The 25,877-nt window shown below is 40.0% G+C and overlaps 1 protein-coding gene across 1 annotated transcript in view; it reads left to right on the plus strand.

Annotated features, from left to right (window-relative positions):
- Positions 1-252: 252 nt before the first annotated feature.
- SLC7A14 (solute carrier family 7 member 14) overlaps positions 253-25,877 on the plus strand; it is a 106,602-nt gene continuing 80,977 nt past the window's right edge. Inside the window, exon 1 of the mRNA XM_032407224.1 lies at positions 253-507. The gene's annotated coding sequence lies outside the window, so the exon portion shown is untranslated. The remainder of the gene's footprint in view (positions 508-25,877) is intronic.

Genomic DNA, 25,877 nt, shown 5'->3' on the forward strand with positions numbered 1-25,877 from the left:
CTGGAGGATGCCTTCTCAATACACCGACACTGCAGACATCTCCCTGGTCCTGCTTTCTCAGGGCAGGGAACAGGCAAGGGATCCCGTAAGCCTTAGGATAGCCTGAGATACTGGAAGCGGCCCCGGAGGCTCAGTAGGCCATAGAGGAGTTAAGAGTGGCATATAGCTGGGTGTGTGTGTGTGCCTGTGTGTGCGTGTGCGCGCGCTGGGAGGCGGGGGCGTCTGGAGAGAGGCCTCCGCTCAATAATGTAAGGGGTTGGGCCGCCCACGTGACTCCAGGAAGGCGGAGACAGGCGAGCTGGAGAGAGGACTGACAGGCCGCCTGGAGGGAGGTGAGGGGGGGGTGCGAACTGAATAATTGAGGAGCTGTTCAGCAGCAGCGGCTGCCTCCTGCCTTCCTTTGCCACCACCACCCCGCATCACAGTGGGAGAGACAGACTCTGGCGCTGTAAGTGCAGACGGCTAGCCACCAGTCCCTGCAGCCAGTTAATCGCCTCCAGCCCTCCGGTGAGTGAACGTCCCCCTTCGCCGCAGTCTGTCCCCCTCCGAGCCCCCTGCACCCAAACTGGATCCCCGCGAATAGGATGGTCGCCTCTTGTTGAATGAACCAGGGAGCCGGAGCCACAGGGAGGGGGGAAACAGGAACATGGCGCGGAGGCTAAGGGCGCCCTCCGGGAAGGGGTCCCTTGGAAGAAGGAGGGAGCTGGGTTGGGATCTCTTCGTATCTGGCCCGGAATGGGGCCTGGACAGTGTCCGGGGTTGGGGGACGCCGGGTTCCGACTCACGGGAGCTGCCAGGCGGGGTTGGGGCAAATGGAGCCCTGGCGCGGCCGGAGTGAGAGGCAGAGGAGGGAGCCTCGAGCAGTGTCCGGGTCGCCTGGGTCTCCACAGATGCCGGGCCTGTCCTTTCCTCCCTGCCTTGTCACACACCAGGCTCCCGCAGCTAGGTTCTCGGCCTCGGACTGAGCCCACGGAAAGAAAGGGACGTTTTTCCGGCCGTAGCCTGAGGGGAGGGTGGGGACAACGTCTGTCCTTTTACCTGGGAGCAAACTCTTCAAAAGGACTCCAGCTGAGCCCGATACCCAGACCAGGCTGGTGCGCTACGAGGGGCATCTGTCCCCAGAGAGTGGTGATACGCGGCGGGGCAGCAAGAAGGACGTGATGGGAGAAATGTCCTGGGAAGCTCTCTGGCCAGAGCGGGCAGCCCCGGGGAGAGGATTCTCGCCCGCACTTCACCGCGTCTGAGCCTCCTCTCTTCCCCCATCCCAAATACATCAGTTTCTTACAAATCCAGAGGACCAGAGTAGGGCAGTGTGGCCTCGCGTGATGCAGCCCCAAACCTCCTTCTCCCACCAGAGTCACCCCCCAAGTGTATTTTATATTGTGATCGAAAAGTAAGATAGAAGTCACCACATGACTAGAAGCAAAGGGAAAGCAGAGGAAAGATGGAAGGAAAACTAGAACAGCAGGGCTCTCTCGTCTGCTCCTGGCACTCCTCACGCCACTACCTGTGCGAGGCTCCATTCAGAGTTCTGCCTGAACTGAGAGTCTTGAACTGAATGCAAATGTAAAGGAAAAACTTGGGAGGGGGAGCAGGTGGGATCTCGTCGGAGTGTCGGGGCCAGTCACTGGAAGGAGTTGGCCAAGGACCACAGAGTGTAAACCCGCCTGTCCCCCAGGGTAAGGGGTCCTGAAGAACATCCTAGGCAGCATAGCAGCTCCAGGCAGGAGCCTGGGCCGCAGAGCCGAGCGCTGGGAGGGACGCTGTCCGCGGTGCTGAAAGTTCGGCGAGGCTGGGCGGTAATACTGCGGGGGAACTGGCGGCTCACTGCTTGCCAGCGTTTCCCGCAAGCAGAAACTGCGTTAGAACCATGTAAGGGAGGATCATGTGGAATAAGCGAGCTGGAGAGACAGGTATAGTGCTCTGCGTTCCCCGGTTCTCTGCCTTCCCCCCGGACTCCTCTTGGAAGGAGGTTTTCCGGACTCCTGGGTAGAGGAGCGAGGAGTGGGTGTCACTCCAGAATCCAGCTTTGCTAGCTTCAGGTGGGAATAAGACGTGTGGCTCCGCTTTCTATGTCCTCTGTCAGTGCGGTGAATCTTCCTACTGGTAAATTGTTGGAAAAGCAGTAAACACTTCTGTGACTTTCAGGAACCAGAGAACTGTGAGGCTACCAAAGGAAGAGGCTTCATTAATGGAGTGGCTGGGCTGTCTATTCATGGCTATGGCTTTTTCTCTCTTCAGCACCCTTCCCTCCCCACCACAGATTGTTTACATCCTCTAGATATAGATCTCTAAGCAGCCCTGCATGGTTGTTTCCTTGACTAGTCTTTTATATTATGGGTAAAATGGGAAAGAATTGAGCCAATTTGGGGAGACCAAATTAAGAAAATATTTATTGAACACCTACTATCTGCTGGGTAATATTATCTCATTTAATCTTCATAATGGTTGCTAACTATAAATATCACAAAGGTTAGAAAACTGAAGTTAGAGATCTTTAATTCAGAGCTTGGATTCAAATTCAGGTCTGCTTAACTACAAACTCCAAGCAATTTTCATGCCCTCATTTTGGCATTTGGCTTTGGAGAGCTGTTATTGGAGAATATAGCAAAAGAATGTCAAAAGAGGAAGGTCTACTTTTCTTTTTCACACACACTACTCTCTTCCAACCCTTTCCTCTTTAATCTGTTCACCCACCCACTGTCACTCACTCCCACCATACCAACTGCTTTTGTGCATGCTGATTGAGATACCACTGTTCACACAACTTGAGCTTTAGGATTACAAAAACAAGTTAGAGGACTAAAACAACAGGCTTTCCTGATAGAGCAGCAGGGGTTCATGGAATCTGGAGGACTAGAGCCTACACGTGCTTTCATATTTAGAATTATACTCCTGACTTTTAGGGCTGGAATAACCTTAAAAGTCATTCAGCACCATGCAGATCATTGTTTTATAAGAAGAAGAATTTGGGGACCAAAAGACGATTATTAGTCTAAGTCTCATGAGTGAAAAGTTAGGATCGGAACCCCATTAACTCTATTCCAAGGTCAGTGTCCTTTCCACTACCCTCACGGTAACTCAAATATTCTTCCCTTCTTCTTTCTTTGGTTATCTTTGACAAGAACATCAGCATCAGTAAACTACATTCAGTAAAAAACCACAAATACAAATACCTAAAATACAAACACTCATGTTACCTTCCTATTCTTTTCCCCTCTGGTCTGACTGTTTCAGTGTTGTCTGGCCCAACATACCTGACCCACCTTCCTCAGCAACAGTTCTCCCTATGGTAGCAATTTGCAAATGGGGATGGGGCTATGGCATTTCTCTACTTGCCTTTGTGTTGCCTGTATTTCCTCTTCTACGGTCTATTCCCAAAAAAATAATTTTTCCAAAATAAATTATCCTAAGCATCTTCCTATGTTCTCACAGGTACTTGAAAGAGGCCTTAAAAAGATCTAGGCAGAATTAAATGATCACTGTAAGTGCTAATATCAATCAACTGTGAGGCACTATCCTAGGTCCTTTCATAAATAATTTCATCATCGAATCTTCACAATTCTGTCAAGTAGATCATTTCATTAGAGGTGGTCCTAGAGTTCTAGTCCACTCTAACATGCAGCAGATCTGATGTTCTATGTATTTCTTCTTGCTTCTCTTTCAGCCCCTAATAAAATCTCAACTTTATTAATTGGATTCTTATAGCCCTAATAATTACATTGGCAAGGAGGAAATTTTTATATTGAATTGAATTGTTCTATCCTGCTCCAATATGTAAAGTTTAGAAATTCAAATTCAGTTCAAATGGTAATGTTCTGTTCATCTCAATATTTACCACAACATATTCTCCCTTCATTTGTTATCTTTTACTTAAAGATCCCTATATACCTTCTTAATTCTAATATTAACATTCTGCTTCAAACCCCCTCTATTACCAACTAAGACACAACTCATAACTAAATACATAACTTCTATTGTACCCTCACAGAGTGATCCTGCAAGGTTGTTGTTGCTGGGATGCTCTGGGCCCTGTAAACCATAATCTCAAACTGTCTAGAACCACTCTGCCCAATATGGTATCACTAGCCACACGTACATTAAAATTTTAATTTTAATTAATTAACATTAACATCTAATTAACATTAAAATCTTCAATTTTTTAATCACACTAGCTGTATTTCAAGTGCCCAATAACCATATGTGGCTAATGGCTACTTAAATGAACAGTGCAGATACCAGAACATTTTCAGCATTGCAGAAAGTTCTATTGGACAATGCTGCTTTGGAAAGTGCTAAAAACATCCTCATGGCAACTGAGAACTTGGAACTGGGAAGAAGAACTGGACACTTTGCTTTGAAACTTCTGCCAAGAAAGGAGGAAAAGCCACTTGTGGCCTAGGACACCCCCAAAAGCCCAAATAGGCTCAAGACAATAAGACTAACAAGGAGAATATATGTCTCACTAAAAGAGCAGGCGACTATGGGATTTGCTTCATATGGATTCCATTTTACTATGGAATAAAACCATGAATGGGTCTTGCTGGTTTCCTGGATTCCAGCTTAGAAATAACTTGGGAGTTCTTATTCAAAATTCGAGTTTTATACATATATATATACATCACATACACATGTAACAACATGTATATATATGTGTGTGTTTATGTGTTTATGTACGTGCATTTTGTCTTAGTAAGTATAGTATAAATATAGAAAGAATACAGGACTTGGAGATAGTAGTAAGTGTGCCACTTACTATTTGGTGACATTATAAGGCCCTCTAGAGCTCCATTCCTTCATTTGTAAAATGGTGATGAGAACTGCAACACCCATCTCAAAAGGTTATTGTGAGACTCAAAGTATAGGTAAATGAAAGTACTTTGCAGAGAGCATGATTGATATGTGATGGTTGATAATCTCATGTAGATATAGTATAGTATATAAAAAAAATAGGGTAGTTTAAACTGAATGCATTTCTGAATGTTTTTAATCCCAGATAAATATATTTTGCTTTTGTTGTCATTTTTCCCTGAAAAGTAGAATGCTGAAGAAAAAATCTTTTTGGTTGTTGAGATTTCTTATTGGTTAATTTTTCTATGAACTGAAATACTGTTTATTGCTCATGGTTTATTTTATTTTGCCCTGAAAATTTTCCTTTTTCCAGGAAAAAAGAATACCTAGGAAGTCTCAGTGGTTCTGAAACAGCATTTACCCTTTAACTAAAAGGTTTTTTTTAAAGATTTATTTATTTATTTGAAAGAGAGAGAGAGAGAGCACACGTGAGCAAGTGCACGAGCAGGGGGAGGGGCAGAGGGAGAGGGAGACAAGCAGATGCCCTGCTGAGCAGGAAACCTGATGCAAGCTCAATCCCAAGACCCTGAGATCATGACCTGAGCCAAAAATCAAGAGTCAGACACTCAACCAACTGAGCCACCCAGGTACCCCTCTTTAACTAATAGCTTTAAGTCAATTGTCAGTAATTAGCCTGTCATGACAATAGTGGTTCAGATAACAGAAAAAGTATTATTGATATTCTTCAGCATGGGTGGGTGAAGGAAATGATTTAATGAGCGTCTACCCATCTCATGAGTTGATGAAAACAAAAATAATTCTATTTCATGCATTGATTAACCCAAAATAAAAGTAAAGACTTTCAGTTTGACTGAATTCTTAAAGTCACATTAGGAATGCTGACCTTAAATAAAGGATCTTTACACTATCCCTTCTCTAAGGTAAAATCTGTTGGGGGTCATAAGTGGAACCTTAACTTACTGACAGGGGGATTGGGAGGCCAGAAGATCCAGAAGATCCAGGGAACTATGCAGCTATTCTCCACCCCCTCTGAACCTTAATCCACATCTTTTATAGAACAAGGGGTATTGTGGTGAGGTCAAAGGGTAGTTACCTAAAGTGACACCACCTGTGTACCAGTCATCTCTACTCGTCATCTAAAGTGGAGACTTCTGTGTGCCACTTTAGGGAAGATCAGAACAAGCCCTCCCATATTCTGACAAAGGCACATATTAACCTCCAAGGGGCCTGGAACACTTAGCCCCAAGGAAGGTCACTGCATGGGCGTGAACAAGATGGAAGGCCAAAGGTGGAGTCAATGTTGTCAGCACTCCTACAACATAGCTAACATTTACTCCCAAACCTGGCATCTATTGCCTATACATGAACCCTTATCTACGGTTTTTATAACTCAAGTAGGAGTGCTTTTTTTATATTTCTGACTGAGTCAGGAAATCACAAACACAAACACAGTCATGCCTTCTTTAATAGATCACTATTTTGATGCTTAAATATTTTTCTCTTACAACACAAAAGTTAACACAATGCTCAGGCATTATAGAAAATAAGCCTGCAAAGGAAGCTATTCCATTAGATGAGTCTTAACTGTATTATGTTTGCTATTAATCCTGAAAACTCAATGAAGTAATAATTTTATTTATGGGGGGAGGGGCAGAAGCACCTGAGAAATCAAGCTGAGTATAGCTCAGGGCTCTAGATTCTATCTCTGGTTCCAGGACCTCTGGCAAGTTATTTCCTTTTTTGGAACCTAGTTTACCTTTGTTCAGACTTTGTTAAGGCATGAATGGCAATTTATAAGATGCTCTGCCAGAGAAATAGCTGAAACATACTCTCAGCCCCAAATGCTGGTCAAGCGTGCCATTCTCAGGCCTTTGTTGCATATGAAATTATATTACTAAAGGGAAAATTAGTGAGATTGTCAACTCTGCTCTGTAGTAGCACATGCTGGCTTTACTAATAGACACCTTGCTGGGAATCATGGTTTACTTATTCATTTCATTGGGATTGTTTGTCTCTTGGAAGGAGGAAAATATACTACCTTGGAGCTGAAAAGAGTTTACTTTTCACTGTCTTTAGCTTGGGGGATTTCAATAATTTTATAGCCCGGAAAGAAAGAGAATTTACAATGTAGCTTTGAAACTTGTGCTGGTAGCAAGCAATCATTTGCTTAATAAAGTAACTGAGGTTTGCCCTATATTGGTAGTCATGGGTGTTTGGAACTCTTATAGCCTGGCACATGAATTCTCGATAAATATTTGTTGAATTCAGGCCATTGTTTCAGGTCAGTTCATGCCGTACACTCATCTAGCCAAGAAGTGAGTATACCCTGTGGCATTTTCCTTTAGCAAATAAAACAGGAGGCAAGCCCAGAACATCAAATCTTACCCTGACAACCACACTTATAACCCTTCTGGGAGCATGGGTAGTTGTGGGCTAAGACAGACTGCTCCTGAGAACCGGGTCTTGCTGCCTTCCTCCAGGAAACAAGGGACACATTAGCCCGAGGGTCTCACATTTCACTGTGATGAGGCAACTCCATAAAGTCAAAGCTTAAATAGAGTTGTATGCTGTTTTCCACTTTTACTTTAAAGAGATATTTATTATTTCCTAGAGAAAGTATTTGATTGGCCTTGATGATTGTTGCAGGCAATTACTATTGTTCCTAAATTCAGAAGGAGCTTAGCTTAGAATTAAAGCACATACATTAATTAGAGAGCTGTGACATCACGGTCTGGAAGATCACAGCATATCCTTTTCCAGGAATAATTGGGCCTTCCTTTGAGAGTTTTAACTGGTCTTTACTGACAAAAAATGAAAGAAAAATAGATCATTCTGTTCTAGCAAATCAATAAACAAATGTCTAGAATTAACTGATTTTCATTTGCTGAAGGCAAAATATTCCAACCCAATAAACTTTCCTACAAATGAGCAAGTTGGCTTCCATGGCCTGTTCATGTATTAAATTGTTATTTTTCTTTGCTTTTTAAATAATTAGCAAATTTTTAAAAATTGCATCCAGGTGTTTGAACATTCTGATGATGAAATGGTCTTCATAATTATAAAGACTTAATTGTTCATTAGAGTTATATTTATACAATATATTATTGTGCCAATGTTTTGTAATGATCATATAACCCAACTCTCTCATTTGACAGAGAAATTGAGGCTGAGAACAATCACTCAAGTTAACAACAAAGGCAGAAGTAAGATTTGAGCCTCCTCTCTCTCAATCCACTGCTCTTTGCATCTTTCAATCTCAGGCATTTTTCATTAGTCGTGAAAATCTATTTAGTCAATGAGTTTAGCCACCAAAATTTACCAGGGCTACTAGGAGTAGGAAAGTATATGTATTTGGATTTCATAGTATTTCCATTTGCACCTTCAGGTGAAAGAACTTCTGAGTCAAGGATAGTCAACAAGTAGAAATTTCATGGATGGAACTATGAGCCAGAAGAAAAGCACCAAAACCCCAGAATCCTTATGAGAACCTGGGCAAGGATTTAAGGGACACATTAGCCCTTAAATTAGCCATTATCTTTATCACCTTCATCTCTAGAACAAGAGATTTGAATTAAATAATTTCAGATCCTGCAAGCTCTAACATTCTATGGTTCTATGAAATGAGGCCAAGGATTTGAATTATTCAAATTCTGCCTCATTCAGCCCACATAATAAAAAACAAATCAAGATTCTTATTTAAAAAAAAAGATTCTTATTTTTACACCATTACTTATTGGAGGCTCATATTTCATGCTAGTACTTCACTCAGTAACAACAATAATAATAACAGCACTAATAACCATAGCTAACAATTATTGACTTATTTACATTTAATATGACCATATAATGTTGGTAATGCTAGTATACCCATTTTACAGATAAGAAACCTGGGTCCCAAAGTAGTTAAATAATCTGCCCAAATTGATATAGCTTTGTGCTCTTAACCAACATGCACACTCCCTCTTTGAAAAGCACTGGTCTCTCAAACAATTGATGGGCATCATTTATAGGCTACTTAACACACAAGCCCCTCTTTGGGGGAATTTCCATTTTACCTATATTTTCTGGCTAGAAGAGCAATCAAGAGATTAAATAGAACTTCAAGTCTCTGGATCTGATGAAGCTGTATAGTGATCTGCATTGTCTTTCTGCAAGTTGGCTCTTGCCCTTTTGCGATTGATACCATTGATCAATTGTTTCAATGGTTTAGTAATGAATGTTGGTGCTTTGCAAGCTGCTACATGCATTGAGGACCATTCTGCTGTGTTTTTCCCAGAACGTACGGACAGCTTGCATTGCCATAAACGGATGGATGCTGGTGCAGGATTCAGCACCTTCTAAGGCCACAGAAGTCACCCTACCACGTCTTCATTATTCAATGGCATCTTCTGCTTTTGTCTCCAACTTTTTGACTCAGAGTAACAATCTAGACAGTTTTTAAGGTAGAGGAAGAGAGAGAGTTTCCAGAGTGTCATTTCCTGGTGGTGGGATTCAGTCAAAAGAAAGACTAAAAAACATTCAAAATCACGTGTGAAATTCATTTTCTTCTCATTAAACCTACCTTACCAAATTAGTCATAAATACAATGTACCACAGTACCCATCTATTTCACTGTAGATTTCAACATGTACTAAATCAGTTCATGGACATCCTGCACTTAATATGTCATGTCTAATAAGCCGAGAATGCTCTGACAGCAGCTTAGTATGTACATATATTTTACTACATAAATATATGATTATATAACTTATATAATATAATAAATATATAAATGTTATTTTATGTATTTTATATATATAATTTTATTCTTTTTTAATTTTTTAGAATTTTTTAAAGTTTTTATTTAGATTCTAGTTAGTTAACATACAGTGTAATATTAGTTTCAGGTGTACAATATAGTGATTCAGCACTTTCATAAAATGCCCAATGTTCATCACAACAACTGCACTCCTTAATCCTCATCACCTATTTCACCCATCCCCCTACCCACCTCCCCTCTGGTAACCATCAGTTGGTTCCCTATAGGTAACAGTCTGTTTCTTGGTTTGCCTCTCTCTCTCCCTCCCTCCCTCATCTGTCTCTCTCTCTCTCTCTTCCCTTTGCGCATCTGTTTTGTTTCTTGAATTCCACATATGAGTGAAATCATGTGGTATTTGTCTTTCTCTGACTGTCTTATTTCACTTAGCATAATACTCTAACTCCACCCATGTTGTTGCAAATGGCAAGATTTCATTCCTTTTTATGGCTGAGTAATATTCCATTGTGTGTGTGTGTATACATATATATATATATATATATATATATACACACACACCACCTCTTCTTTACCCATTCATCAATCAATGGACACTTGAGCTGTTTCCATAATTTGGCTACTGTAGATAATTCTGCTATAAACATTGGGGTGCGTGTATCCCTTTGAATTAGTATTTTTGTATTCTTTGGGTAAATACCTAGTAGTGTGATTGCTGGATTGTAGGGGAGCTCTCTTTTTAACTTTTTGAGGAACCTCTGTACTGTTTTCTAGAGTGGCTGCACCAGTTTGCATTCCCACCAACAGTGCAAGCGGGGGCGTCCCCTTTCTCCACATCCTTTCCAACACCTGTTGTTTCTTGTGTTGTTGATTTCAGCCATTCTGACAGGTGTGTGATTATATAATAATAACTTATATAATACAGTAAATATATACATATATTATATACTTAATATATGTATTATTTTACATATTTTATATACATTCTTTTATTCTTTAGCTCTAGTTTCTGACTTGCTAAACTAGGCACATATCCCACCAATACCAAAACCAATTGTAGAATGCATAAGTCTACTTCTGCCTCTGTGGTTTTCTAGATATTTTGTAGAGAGTGGGATGGTTTAGAAGTCAGCTGAGACCTGGTTTGCAGTCTCAGCTTTGAAATGGCTGTGAAACTTGAGCCAGCACCATTCAACTTCTTTAAGACTCAGTTTCCATACCTTTAAAATTGAAGTAAAAGAATATGCCCCTCATATCACAAGAAGAGCCAATGAGATAGCATTTGTTAAAACTCCTTATAAACTATAGTCTATACAAAAAAAAAAAAAAATGGGTTTTCCATCCTTTCAGTCCTTCTCAGTCAAAAATAACTCTCAAACAAAACAAAACTCTCAAGTTGCTGATACCCAGTCCTAAACCAAAGTTGACAGCTAAATCAAAGTCTTATGGGTTAAGAAGATCTTGGATTGAAACATGCGTGTCGAGAAAATGATATTTATAATGTGGGAGGCCTTCTTCTAAATCAATGGTTCTCAACCTGGGGCAGTGCTACCTCATTAAGGGGTATTTTTTATTGTCACAAACACTGGGGATATAAGGAATGCTAAATATCCTGCACTAAGCAGGACAATCTAGCACAATAAAAATAGTATCATACCCAATATGTCAACAGCTTCTCTTGCACTGAGGAAGAGTGCTCAAAGTAATGTGCTGTTCATAGTCCCTAAATCCCTAATTGATATGGAGAGAATTTACTTTTGATGTACTCCCCCAGGTGAAATCCAGCCAGTCACACTCATGTAAAGTCTGCAGCAGCTCAGAAGCAGTACAGGGCTTCCCAGAATTTTATTAAGAAGGAAAATATGAGGCCGGAGATCAATAGTTTTCAAACTGGCCCTCAGAAGCTTCTACAAGAATCCCCCTCTAACATCAGCAGGGTCAAGGTGTCCCAATAGGTTAACGTGCCATATTGCAAAGCCCAGACTACAGGTTGACATATGAGGACCCAAAATGAGTGAGTCATGATTCTGAAAGTCTTTGCAGTTCATTGGTGAAACATTGGGTTATGCCTTTACTTTGTGACAAGCATGGGTCTAGCTGAGCACTGGACACAATCCCTCCCTTCAGCAACAATCTGACAGTCAGACAGATGTAAACTCCACTAATCATGTATGCAACACATCAACATATGCTATAACATGTTATGAGGAAGCCTCAAGGACAGACCAGGGAATGATTTACATCCATAGAGGAAGTACAATGGAATTGTACTTTGAATGATATGCAATGTTTTCTGATTTGGGTAAATAAGAGGGAAGGCCATTGTAGAAATGGGAACAGCATAAGCAAATGCTGGAAATGTGAATGTAAATGACATAGGTGCAGGCTGATGTGGTTAGTTAGAGAACTGGCTGGGAATGGTGGAAGGTCATATCAGAAAGACTCTGGAGAAACTTGAATGCAGCTAGGTGGATATATTTATTCAGCCTGAAGTTTACCGTTTGAACAGAGTTTTTATGAATATTTTAGAAATACCACTGAATTCAGGGTTGGTTCATGACCAACACCAGAATCATTAAAGTCTAATTTCAGGGTTAGAAGGAACCTCAGAAATCGCCCCAGCCTTCCCCCTTTTCTATATTTTACAATTGAAGTAATTAAAACCCAAAGATATCAAGTGACTTGCCCAAGGTCAGCAGCAAATTAGTGGCAGGACTAAGACTAGAGCCTAGTCCATCCTCTTAGCTCATAGCATTTTGTCCTGCTCTGTGCTGCCTTCGGGAATTTTATTCATCATCTGAACATAATCCAATGTAACACACAATGTGATTATTAAGTATTTATGAAGTTCCAAGTTTCCCATTGCTCACTATTAAGATATAGTTCCTTCATTACAACCAGATGATAGATCACATCCTGGGCTGCTTCTACATGAGAGCATTCTCTCAGAAACACAGACAAACATCATACCAAACACATGGGCATGACATTCTTCCCCCGCCTCACATGCCCTCCCCTGCCTCCTCATTTCAAACTGCCAGAGATTATAGAGGCACAGCCTGAGCAGAAGGCATCTTAATCTCTGGTGGTTCTGTAAATAATATGCTGTTCATGCTTGCATATAAATGATCACAGGCTCTCTATTTTCTAGATGAGGAATCCTTCAGAAAAATGAAGTTGCTTGCCCACATAGCACATCAGATAGGATTTCAGATCCCAGAGCACCAGATCTCTTTGTAACAGGTTTGAATTTTTTACCCATCTGCACACTCCTAATAATTTATCCAGGCTTGTGATCTTAAATTTTATTTCATAGTCTACTTAGTTTTAAATTTTATTTCATAGTCTACTTAGTATGTGCATATTTAGGTTCTGAGATTGGTTATTCCCCACTTATTTTTCTCTGGCCACCTTTCCTCCACTTCTTATTCAATATACATCCAATAGAAATCATCTAAATTAACATACTCATTTTACAGAGTGGAAACTGAGAGCCAAAGAGGTAATGCCACTTGCTCAAGGTTGCACAGTAAAAAGCAACGTTGTGGCTAGATTCCCTGACTCCCAATCTCATGCTATTCCCTCCACACCAAGCTGATGTTTTCTAAGGGTTTCTTTCTAATGCTTTCTAACACAGCATTTTCCCACTCTCCACCATCTCTGCCCCCCCATTCATTACATAACTCCCTAAGGATGGATGGAAATGACTACTTCCACTACCCAGAAGTTCATTCCAAAGCCTTATTTAGAATACCCCCACACTATACTGGTCCATCTATCTTATTAAGACCTGTTTATGGAGGAGATTGACATACTTCCTAGTCTAGAGGATATATATACAATCATTGCCATTGCTCAAGTAGAAATTATCACAGAGAACAGTGTGCCCAAGAGGAAAGAGGACAGGGTCCATGGCTCCCATCATTTGATAATAAAGCAAAGTTAATCCGAAATTCATTGTAAGTGGCAGGTTATTAGATTCATAATCCCAGAGACCAGACAATTGGGTAATTAGATGGAGTTAAGCAATATTGGTAGTAGCCAAGAAAGTGAAAAAAGACAACTCCCACACCATTTCTTCTTTAGGGATGAGGTGTTTTGCCTGAATTGATCAGCATGGTGTGCTTAGTGTAGTGTACATAAAGTTTACAATGATAGGTTTTTTGTTTTTAGAAAATCAATGGAATTCACACTTTCTGTTTAAATTCCTTCTGGTGAGTCATTTTAAGACAAAAAAACAGGTGGTGTTTGAGTAAAGAGCATATTGAAAATAGAAGCAGAGAAGAGGGCAAAGAAATCCAAGAACTGGCTTCTCAGGGAGGGCTTCATGGGCTCGTAATTGTCTCACAGTCTGACCAGGCATATTGAGAAACTCAATTTTATCAGTTCTCTCAAAAGTCATCTAGCTCTGCAGAATCAAGCTATGCCCCTTAAATCCCAAGAGGCTGGTTTATAAACTAGATGCAATATAGTCACATGCAATGGGGGGAAGTTGTAGAGTGTTGCCCAGGTCATTCCCTTCCTGGTATTAGGATAGCAAGAAAACCAAATGAGTGATCAAAGATAAGCTGTATGCGCAAGATAAGGATCAATGGCATTAGACAGTCTCATGAAATGTGCCATCCAGGCTGCAACAGAGGCAGAATTCTTTCAGATTCCACCCAAGAACACCTTTCAGATTACTGGAACAGTTGTGCCCTTCAAGTTGACCTTCACAAAAGGGTCTTGTTTCCACTTACCCTAGTGCTGGATAAACTTTGGCAAATACTTTCAGTAGAAGACAGAGACTTTATCTAGTCTCTGTGTAGTCCTCATCTTCTGTCAGACATGTTATAGCTTGTTAATTCATAGCCTATCTCCTATTAGTTACATGCGAGTTTCCTTTAGGGAGTTCTGGTAGATGTCCCAGTTTAACCACCAGTCATGAATAAACTGCCTTAGGTTTTTTCTATAAGGTTAGGTTAGGTTATTTCTGTAAGGGGCAAATCTCTTGTACTCTGTGCTGGTTCTGTTTATTCTGCTTCAGAAGTTACCATGATCTGACCTTGCTCTGAGAGCACTGGGGTCTGGTTTATCCTTCTCAGTAATCTCCTTGTATGGACCCTGACATCTGAAACTGTATCCATTCATCACTCTCAATTCAGAAAACATTCATGGGTGACTATGACTCATCCACAAAATGCCGAAGGAGTCAACTCTTAAAAGATTTTTTTTTTTTAAATCATACAATTACCTCTGAAAGAGGCCAAATAACCATTTTAACTATTTTTATTCTCTCCTTGACCTGACTGGTTACCCTGGTTCCAAGCAGGCACAAACTACACAGACAGTTTGGGATTCATTTTAAATTCGTTCCTAGTCACACAGCCTTTTGACACACTTTCTATTCCAGCATCAGAATACAGAGGAAAAAAATATCTGAATGAGTATAGACTGTTGTGCCAGAAATAAATTCCTAATATAGACAACTAAAATATGCCTCTATAGAACTTAGCTGTCAAAAGAGAAACAAAACTTTTCTGTTTCAATACTATCTTAGTGACTAGTCCGTGTTCTTCCTCTCTGCCCCCAAGTTATAGTTATAAATAAATACTATAGTGTCATTGCAGTATATTAAGAATCTGGGGAGAACTTGTCTATTGAGCATAGTGATGTTATCTCTTTGCATATGTGATTCCAATATGGCCAATTATTGAGTGTTCTTCTCAAAGTCAAGGATAACAAGATAGCTACATCATAATAACTTCTGAACAGAATAGCTCACATTTACTCATTTAATCTTATGAAATAGGTATGATTATCCCAAATCTACATATAATGATTATCAAATTTAAATGACTTGCCCAAGGCTTTACAGCCAAAGAGGGTTAAGGTTGAGATTCAAATGCTATGCCACCTACCACCAAAATCCTCACCACTCATACTGCCCAACCACAGTTTTAAAATTCTCTCTGAAAGAGACCAATCTTAATGTGTCTCATATGAGCAGATAGATAATAAGAATGATTTTGCAGGTCTACCTTCATGGTCTTTCAAAGGATTAGACTCAGGGGTCCAAAGATTTGGTATGGGACTTTGGGCAACTCATATCTTTTCTAAGCCTTAGTCATTCCATCTAAGAAAGAGAAAAATAGTGGTTCTTTAGTTAGTTAGTTATTCACTTATTCAACAAGTATGCTAAACACTGAAGCTACAATGGGAAAAAACACAGACCAGGAGCTGTTAGTAAAAATAGGAACCACTGTTTAGAATATTGTTACTAAAATGAAAACAATACCAAGTCCCCATTGCTCATGGTATGGGGATCCTAGGATTGCATCCAAGATTGATTGTTTAAAAAAAAAAAAGGATTGGTTTGTTTTTTTTTAAGATTTTATTTATTTATTTGACAGTGAGAAAGAGAACACAAGCAGGGGAAGTGGCAGAGGGAGAGGGAGAAACAAGCTCCCGGCTGAGCAGGGAGCCTGATGTGGTGCTCAATCCCAAGACCCTGGCATCAAGACCTGAGCTGAAGGCAGACGCTTAACCAACTGAGCCACCCAGGCACCCCAAGGATTGGTTGTTTTGCTTTCGTTTTTATAATCAGTGAAGTGATTTGAATTCTCATGTAATTGTCAAGTAAACAATATTTTGGGCCAAACTAACCAATTAATGCAAGTTATTACTTATAGAAACAGAAGCCTAGATCCTCAAGGTTCCTGTGTATGGTTTCTGGAAGATAGATTTGCCCTAAACTCTCAGTGATATACATTGCATCTATAGATTTAATAAATTCGTATTCTAGAAATTTAAAGTATATTTCCACTGCCTACAGGAACTCATTCCTTTCAGCAAAGGCTGAGATTATTTGATTGCCCCAAAGCAAGAACATAGTATAAGAAGACTAATAAGCTGTAATGGGAGACTGACAGCAGAAGGTATATTTATTAAGCAAAACAGAACGGGGGATTTGAAAGGAAGAAAAGTAATTTGAAAGGCAATTTTCAGTTTAAGAGAATTCTAAAGTTTAATATTGTTGATGGACTAGAGCATATTAAGGAAATGTTGAATGAGAGAGTAAAAAAGAAAATTAAGTCAACAAAAAAAGGAGAGGGAAAGAAATTACATTCATTCTAAGGCACTTTTCCTTAAAATTACATTCTTTCTAAGTACTTCCTCTTTAAAAGTCATGTGGGGGCATTTGCTGGGCAGTGAGAAGGGAAGAGACACTTCATTCCCCCTAATCAAAACCTTTACCAGTATCTCGGACCTGAAAGTAAAAGGTACATCCCACACATAAACAGACAGTTGGCTCTTTCTCAGTTCTGCATTATTCAATTTGTCACCAATTTTCAGAAGCCGCTTGTGAGAGGCATCATCACAGAGCCATTATCTAATGACCCCGAATGTACCAAGCCAAGAGGCCTAATTTATACACAAGAAACTATTTGGACTTTCAAGGTGATTTTTTCCCTTAAAACATGGAACATTGAGTCTCCTAGCATAAGACCAAAGACAGAAGGAAAGAAAGAGGAAAAAAACAAAAGGGAAACCACTGTCATTAGAAAATGAAGTAAATTTGCCCGCCCAATCTCACAGCTCATCTTGCATGCAGGGCCAATTTCTAGTCAAAAAGTAGGATAATATCCACTGTAAATGTGTAACTCGGGATATGACTGCAACACATCACTCCGGGTGGTCCATTTTAACTTCACTTTTAATATTAAAGCAAAGGTTTCAGTGCTGGCTTTTTTGGATTTTTTTAAATAAACTATAAAGTGATCCTCACCAAAATTTGTTTGGAGCTCAGCCACAAATTCTGACTCTAAGATGAGTAAAACTCATCTCTCCTGGATCTTGAATGCAGCATTAAAGAAATTAGGCTTTAAGCCACAATCAGTGGGAGCCACCAAAGGTTTCGGGGCAGAGGCGTTGTGACCAGAGGAGTGACAGAAGGTTCCGACAACAGTGAGTGGGATAAATCAGGGAAACACAGAGAGAGGGTGGAAACAGAAAAGCAAGTCAGAAAAAATGTGCAAGAGAAAAATAAAAAACATTTCATAGCTATAGAATCAGGGACCATTGTTGCTATTTCTTGGCTGGTATTGAACCATATAACCGAAATCTTGTTTGAGATGAGCATAGCTCTAACGGGACTGGGGAGAGAGTGCCCCTCTCTCCTTGGCTTCACACCTGACATTGGCAGTCCCGCTTTCTCTCGGCAGACAGGAGCCGCTCTCCACTGGTGGTGAAAGAGTTGGCAGGGGTGGGCCGCAGTGCAGAGAAGAGAGAAACCAGATGAGTTTTGTACTCCTGGAACCAAAACAAAGCCAAGTGGAGGAGTGGAGCTGGGTAGTGGTTTCACACCCTCTCCAGCTGTGTGTGCCTCAGCTCACACAGGTCCCTTTGCTTTTGGGGGCCTGAGATGCCTCATCTACAAGACAGAAAGGTTGCCACAGATGATTGCCGTGGTTCTTACCAGCTTGAAAAATTATAACTTCAGCAGCACATTATTAATTTAAAGATGCATTTCATGGATCATATTCAATTCAATTCAACTGCAGGGTGGATAACTGCACAAAATGCTAAAGCTCCTAAGGGCTTGATTTTCTCACTTTATTTTTCTGCCCTCCATTTCTTGTTTTTTTCCATTACTTCTCTAAGGCAGTACTTTTCCCTTCTTCCATTTTTTTCCCCTTCATTTTCTGGTGACAGCAGGGAAGGGGCTGTTTCAATAAGACAAGAAGTTGAGGTCATCTGTTTATCCACAGGACAAGGAGGACCCAGGGCCTAGGCAGCCAGCTCTTTTCCACACCATTCTGCTGCTGAACCTCAGTCCTCACCAGCAAGAAGAGAAAGTCTTACTCAGCCTCCCTTCTGACTTATTTTTTTTTATCACTGCTTTCTCTGCCAAACTGCAGGCTCGCAGATGTTCGAGGCAACTCTCTCTCTCACTGCCGGCAGGCCAAGCCAGGTGATTGCTGTCACCCCCTTCTCCTAGGAAAAGTATTTGCACAAGTGTTGGTGTAGTTTTAGCTTGGTGACAAACATATGAGATGCCATGCACACATACACACCCAGGGCCAGTGTCCCCTCCACTACCGCCTCTATTTAAACTTGGCCTCCACAAATCCTCAGCAGAGCCATGATGTCACACTTCCCAAGAAAGAACTGGACCTTGAATTAGTCATCTTCTAGTCCCCCAAACTACATGTGCATTTCAGAACCATCACCTCCTTGCCTTGCTCAGCGGAGGCTGAGCTCAGGTAAGGTGTCCCCTACCTTTTTATCCCCCTTCACCCCCACCTCCAGCCCAGAGCTTCTGCTTGAGTGACACTTCCTGTACTGGCCCGGTTCTTTCTCTTTGGAGACAACTGAAGTTGCCCTTGAAATAATGGTGAAGAACACAGAACCTCTTTCTGCTGGTCCTCAGAGCCAGCAGAGGCTGGAGATTTCCTCCTAATAACACAAGAGCCAGATTATTGGTTGCCAGAATCCTTTAAAAAATAAAACACTTGATTTGCAAGAGAGGCAATAATCCTACAAAGTGGACATTATCATCCCCATTTTTTAGATGAAGAAACCAAGGCTCAGAAAGACTGTAAAAGTGTAATAGGCGGGGCGGAGACTCTAACACAGATCCATCTGACTTCAGAGGCTAGAGCCCTATTACTTCTGTGAAATGGTAAACCACTAAAACTTAATAAAATAAAACCAAACCCAGAGAACCAAAGGCAGACCTCTGGAGTCTTGGAACTACTGCCTCTCACAAGCAGCGTGACCCTGGGCACATCTTTTGGGTTTCACTTTCTTTGTCCATGAACTGAGAGTGCTGGATCCAATTATTTCTTCCAGCTCCAGCACCTGGGAGCATGCTTTCTAGTCCCTGTGTCTCTTCCACAGGGGCCACCAGCTAAAATCTTACCTCAGCATAATAGACTTCTAACAACAGGAAGTGCCACTTCAGAGGCTCTGGAAATGATTCAGATAATCATTCTGTTCTCCAGAGAGAGCCTATCATTTCTATGACTTCGATTACCCACTGGTCAGGCTGAGGTAACATTCACAACTGTTTTTTCTGTGGCAGGCAGACTCCATGGCATTCTCTGCCGACATTGGAGAGAGAATCTGGGCTCAATATGTGTTATCCCCAGTTTAAGGAGGTAGTGATTCAAAAGTGAAACAGGGAGGAAAAAAATATTACATACCCACTCATACAATTTTTTAAAGATTTATTTATTTATTTTGAGAGAGAGAGAGCACGTACAAGCACGGGGAGGAGGGGATGGGCAGAGGGATGGAGAGAATACCAAGCAGACTCCCCACTGAGCAGGGGGTCTGGTGTGGGGCTCAATCCTAGCACCCCAAGATCATGACCTGAGCCAAAACCAAGAGTCCGACGCTCAACCAACTGAACTACCCAGGCATCCCCACTCCTACTTCTTGTGTGAAAACCCATTACAAGAATGTGCTACAGATAGATAGAATTATTTACCAGCAAAGAATCTTCATTGAATATAAGGAATCACCAGGACTCCTCAATAGTGTATATTTAGTCTACTAGAGACAAGATTTGATGGAGAAATAGATATTAAATCAATGCTGATTGAATGCAGATCATAATCAAAGGGGGGAAATGTGTTGTTTAAAGTGAGAAAATGATATCCTATTTGCAACAGTTTGCTTTACACACAACCCTTAGGAACCAGTATTTGTTTAACTGATGTAAATGTATCTTTTGTGTGGCAGGAGGCCCACTGTAAATCTACACAGGGGATGTACATTGGTAAGGGAGAAGAAAAGGAGGTAGAGACTGGATGTGAGTAAGCCTCATTTCTGCCTAGAAAAGCATCATGGTGGCAAATACTGTATCGGCTTAAAAAAAAAAAAAAAAAACTGGACCGATCTTGTTAAAAGGGATGATGACATTTGATGCAATTCTTTGCATTAAACAACCAAAAATGAAGCTTTTTCTAAGCCATCTAAAATAACAATAAGACACCTTTGGTCAGCATATTAACCATTAAAGAAATTTTGACAAATGAAAATAATATTTCTGCAGCACAGCCAGAAATAAGATAATGCTAGAATAAGCAATATTTCTCGGGAGGAGTCAGGAAATCGTATCACTGCCTCTGTGGTTTACCATGTCCTGACCCACAAACAACAGCACAATATCAATAACACCCATGGATAGATTTTTAGTTTATACCAATTTTGCACATGGCATTTCTCATTTAATCCACATCTCAATCCTGTGGGGTCTTAGGCAGAGCAGATATACTATCTTCATTTCATAGACAAAAAACATGAAGTCCAGAAAGATAGAATTATTTGTCTGAAGACACACAATTTTTCAATAATAGATTCATCTAAAACCCTGGCCTTCCAACTCCTTGTCCAGTGATCTCTCCACAACATTGCAATAGGATCTGAGGTTTAGGACACCCCCAACTTTATCAGTTTAATGGAAAACAACTTATATACTTTATATGAAGATACACACACAGCAATTGCCCAGACTGGGGAGTTTGTGGATCAGTGAACAAGTATTTGTTGCAGGAAGCTTAGTAGGTTTTATATTAACCCCGAAAAAGACTAAGACATGGGTAATGTGCTCAGCAGGCTAACAGTTGTGAGGTCTAGACTGTGAAGGGACTTGAGACCATAAGATGTATTATCAAAAGAAGTATTAGTACAAATTAAGGCTCAGAGAATGAAGAGACAAAAAAAGTCAGAAGAAAGAAATGGGAGCATGTTTTTGCAGGTAAGGATGAGAGGAGGAAGAGTTATAATACCCAGTAAAGGTACTAATGCTTAAGGGCTTGGATTTGAAGGCCCATGCAGGAAAGACAGCAGATTTATGCTCCCTGGAAGAAGGGAGTTGGAACTGAGACCACTCCATGCAGCTAGGACCCTCAAAGGACCTCATTATCAGTGAAAAAGGGGACTAGAGAAATACCCACTGCATCACTGATCATCAAGGAAACGTGTCCCTGCCCAAAGTTCTGAGTAGAGGAGAAAAAAATGTCTTGCACGAGAAATCAAAACTTTAAGCCTTTCCATGTAAGGGTTTAGAGTCCAGGTTCACACTACTCACATGATATGAGAATCCTAAGGCTGAGAATTTAACATGAAAATCAGGCATGGATACCTGTGAAGCACCTGGCAGAAGAAAAACGCAGAGCAACCCTGGAGGGATGTGCTTCCACAACCCAGGCTAGACAGGATACCCCAGAGAAAACAAACCCCGCTAAAGTTAGCTCACACACAAAAATCAAAAAACATATAAAGAATACTCCCTCATGAATCAGAATGATTAAAAACAAAGAACTGGAGGTTCACATTCCAAGAAGCTGATATAACAGAAAATCTAAAGGAGACTATGAAATTAATGAGTTTGAAATAATTAAAGAGCTAAAAGAAAGGGGGCAGGGAACCACAAAGAAAAAATAAGATGTAATGAGAAAAAAATAAACTGGTTTGAAAAAGAACCAACTGAATATTTAGAAATAAAAAATATGGTCTTGAAATTTAAAGCTTAAGCAGATTACACCTAATTAGAAAGAGACTTGGTGAACTGATAGATTTTAAGGCAATTGCACAAGATGCATTAGAGAAAGATTAAAAAGCTAAATATACAAAAATACCATTAAGAGACAAGAAGAATGAAATGAGAAGGCCAAGCATTTATCAAATAGGCATTTCAGAAAGAGAGATCAGGGAAATGTATAGGCAGCAATATTTGAAAGCATAATGTCTGAGAATTTTCCAGACTTTTCCAGAACCCTTAATGAAAGTACAATTAAAGAATATTCTCTCTTTTTTTAAGATTTTATTTATTTATTTGACAGAGAGAGACACAGCGAGAGAAGGAACATAAGCAGGGGGAGTGGGAGAGGGAGAAGCAGGCTTCCCGCTGAGCAGGGAGCCCGATGACCTGAGCTGAAGGCAGACACTTTACGACTGAGCCACCAGGGTCCCTGAATTAAAGAATATTCTTAGGGAAGAAGGAGATTGAACCCAAAGGAATAATGAGCAAAGAAAAAATTGGGAAACTTGTGCATAAACCTAAGGAAGCATCTACCTGTCAAAAATAAATAAATGAATGAATGAAAAATAAAGGATGATTATCAAGGCAGTGGAGTGTTAAAAACAAGGTGGGAATAAAATAGTAAGCAATAATAATATTGAAAGATGGGGAAATTAATTAGAGTAAAAGGAGTTAAAGCATTTGTTTTAGGCAGAAAATAGGCAAAGATACTGACTGGCTTCAGATTTTTAGTCAATATTTAGTCAAATATTTAGTCAACATTTAGTCAATATATTTACAAATGTTTAAGTTAATATCTGTAACTTACAAAAATAATATATTCTATAACAATAAAATGAGTAGAAGGGAAAACTTATTCAGTCTATAGAAAAATAAAAGGAAGGGGGCAGAGGATGCAGCAAAGAAAAGGCACAGTAAATATACAACACAGTACAATGGATATAAATCTAACTATTCCAGCAATCCAATAAATATAAACAGGTTAAATGAGCAATTTTAAGGTTCTAAGAGATTTTTAATAATTTATTTATGAAATATACTCAAAAAACACGAAGACACAAGTTTTAACTTAAAGGGATAGAAAAATATAATCAACATTTTTCAAATACTGATTAAAAGAGGTTATTGTGAGCCACACTGTGGAAAGAGCCAAGATGTCCATCGACAGATGAATGGATAAAGAAGATGTGGTATATATATACAATGGAATATTATGCAGCCATCAAAAGGAATGAGATCTTGTCATTTGCAATGACGTCGATGGAACTGGAGGGTGTTATGCTGAGCAAAATTACATTAAAATCAAAGACTTCTACATAAGACACTATTTTTTTTTAAAAAGAGATAAGCCACAGACTCATTATAGCAGTGCATTGTGAACAACACATAAAATATTAGAATGCAGAGTAAATGTTAAAATAGAAAACAAGACTAGCTCCCACAGTTCATTTCTTCCTTATATATGTAAGAATTTTTAAAAAATGGGGGCAACTGGCTGTCACTATTTTTTACAGGTCAACACTGGAGTTAAATGTGCTTGTGTGTGTGTGTGTGTGTGTGTGTTTTCTGCTATGTATTGCTCCCAACACATGGTGATGATGGCTATATATGTGACTGAGGCAATTTCAATGTATAGGCTAAAATAAAATAAGTCAAACAGATTAATTGAATATAATTTTTATTGAGAATTAAAACAATGTCCAACTATGCTCAGGATTTTCTTGAAAAAAACTTATTGCTATTTTTGAGAAAAATTATTGTTACTGAGAAGAGCTGCAAATGCTGAGCCACTTTCTGATCATGCTATTATTTTCCATGAACCAAAACCTTGGTCCGTTATGTGCAGATTACGCGGGGCTCTGTAGAGAAGAAATGCTTGCTTTGTCTCTTAGGGAAGAGGCTTATCTTCCAGCTAAATGATTTCTTCTGGCTTTAGAACATAGGTGTCTTTTTAACCAAAAACATTTTTGCAGGACTCAGGCTGTTTTGGATAAAGAAAATCCAATCCCCATTCCCATAGCTCTTTTTTTTTTTTTTTTTTTTTGGTAAAATTTCTCTCCTCAATGACTTGAAGAAGTGGGTGACTAAAGCATTATCCCAACTAAATTCTCTTTTAAAACAAACTTTACATTAGCTATCAGAAGTAGTAGGAAACAGCACAGGAGGTCTACAAGTCTTATATAATTTTAGTGTCTTTCATTTTAGGTTCTGAAAGCCAAGCTTCATCAGAAAGAAAAATCTCTTTAATTTTTAGGATTATGTCAGCAAAATAAGTGCATTAGTTGTGTCTCCTTGATACCATAATAAAAATAAACTTAAAAAAAAAAGAAAAGAAAGAAAACCCACAGACCTAGGGAAGATATATTTGATGACTATAACAAAGAAAAGAATAGTAGAAATCATATGCATTTTAAAATTCCTACAGATATACAAGAAACAATGTAGAAGAAAATGAACAATGATGTGAACAAGCAGTTCACAGAAAAGGAAACTCAGATGGTCAAAAGCTCATGAAAAGACCCACTTGACTAAAGGAATATTTAGAGAAATACAAATGAGACCATGGAAGCCATTTCAAACCTATCATACAAGCAACAGTTTGAAAGAAGTCTAGTAATACTAGGTGTTGGTGAGGTTACACATTGCTGGTGGAAGTACAATTTCTACCCCCACTTTATTTTTTTTTAAGATTTTATTTATTTATTTATTTGTCAGAGAAAGAGAGCGAGAGCACAAGCAGGGGGAGCGGCAGGCAGAGGGAGAAGCAGACTCCCTGCTGAGCAGGGAGCCCAATGTGGAGCTCGATCCCAGGACCCTGGGATCATGACCTGAGCCGAAGACAGACGCTTAACTGACTGAGCCACCCAGGCGTGCCTCTGCCCCCAATTTAAAGAACAATTTGGCAAAATCTAGTCAAGTTAAAGGTCTCCCCACCTTAAAGCCCAGCAACTCCAACCACACATGTGTCAGGAGACACAGACCACAAGGATATTCACCACAGCTTTGTGTGTATTCACGGTAAAAAGAGAGGCAACCAAACTCCCAGCACTAAGAGAATGAATCAATAAACTAGTATATTCTGGGGCGCCTGGGTGGCTCAGTCGTTAAGCGTCTGCCTTCGGCTCAGGTCATGGTCCCAGGATCCTGGGATCGAGCCCCGCATTGGGCTCCCTGCTCTGCAGGAAGCCTGCTTCTCCCTCTCCCACTCCCCCTGCTGGTGTTCCCTCTCTCGCTATATCTCTCTCTGTCAAATAAATAAATAAAATCTTTTTAAAAAATAAAAAATAAGGGTGCCTGGGTGGCTCAGTTGGTTAAGCGACTGCCTTCGGCTCAGGTCATGATCCTGGAGTCCCTGGATCGAGTCCCGCATCGGGCTCCCTGCTCGGCGGGGAGTCTGCTTCTCCCTCTGACCCTCCCCCCTCTCATGTGCTCTCTCTCATTCTCTCTCTCTCAAATAAATAAATAAAATCTTTAAAAAAAATAAATAAATAAAAATAAAAATAAAAATAAAAAATAAAAAATAAATAAAAATAATAATAAATAAACTAGTATATTCATACCGTGAGATATTGTACCTGAATTAAAATAGATTATCTAGACCAAGAGACAGGTAAATCTCAAAAATAAAAACGTGACTGAAAAAGCTAGTATATACTAGCTAGTATAAACATCCTGGACATTTACAACACAATAATCTATATGGATACAACTTATGTGATTTAAAAAAAAAAAGTGTTAAACATCCATAGAAATGATGCACAGGGTCTCTAGGACAGTGGC

The sequence above is a fragment of the Phoca vitulina genome, unplaced genomic scaffold, assembly GCF_004348235.1.
Source record: "Phoca vitulina isolate PV1807 unplaced genomic scaffold, GSC_HSeal_1.0 scaffold8, whole genome shotgun sequence".
Taxonomy (NCBI): domain Eukaryota; kingdom Metazoa; phylum Chordata; class Mammalia; order Carnivora; family Phocidae; genus Phoca; species Phoca vitulina.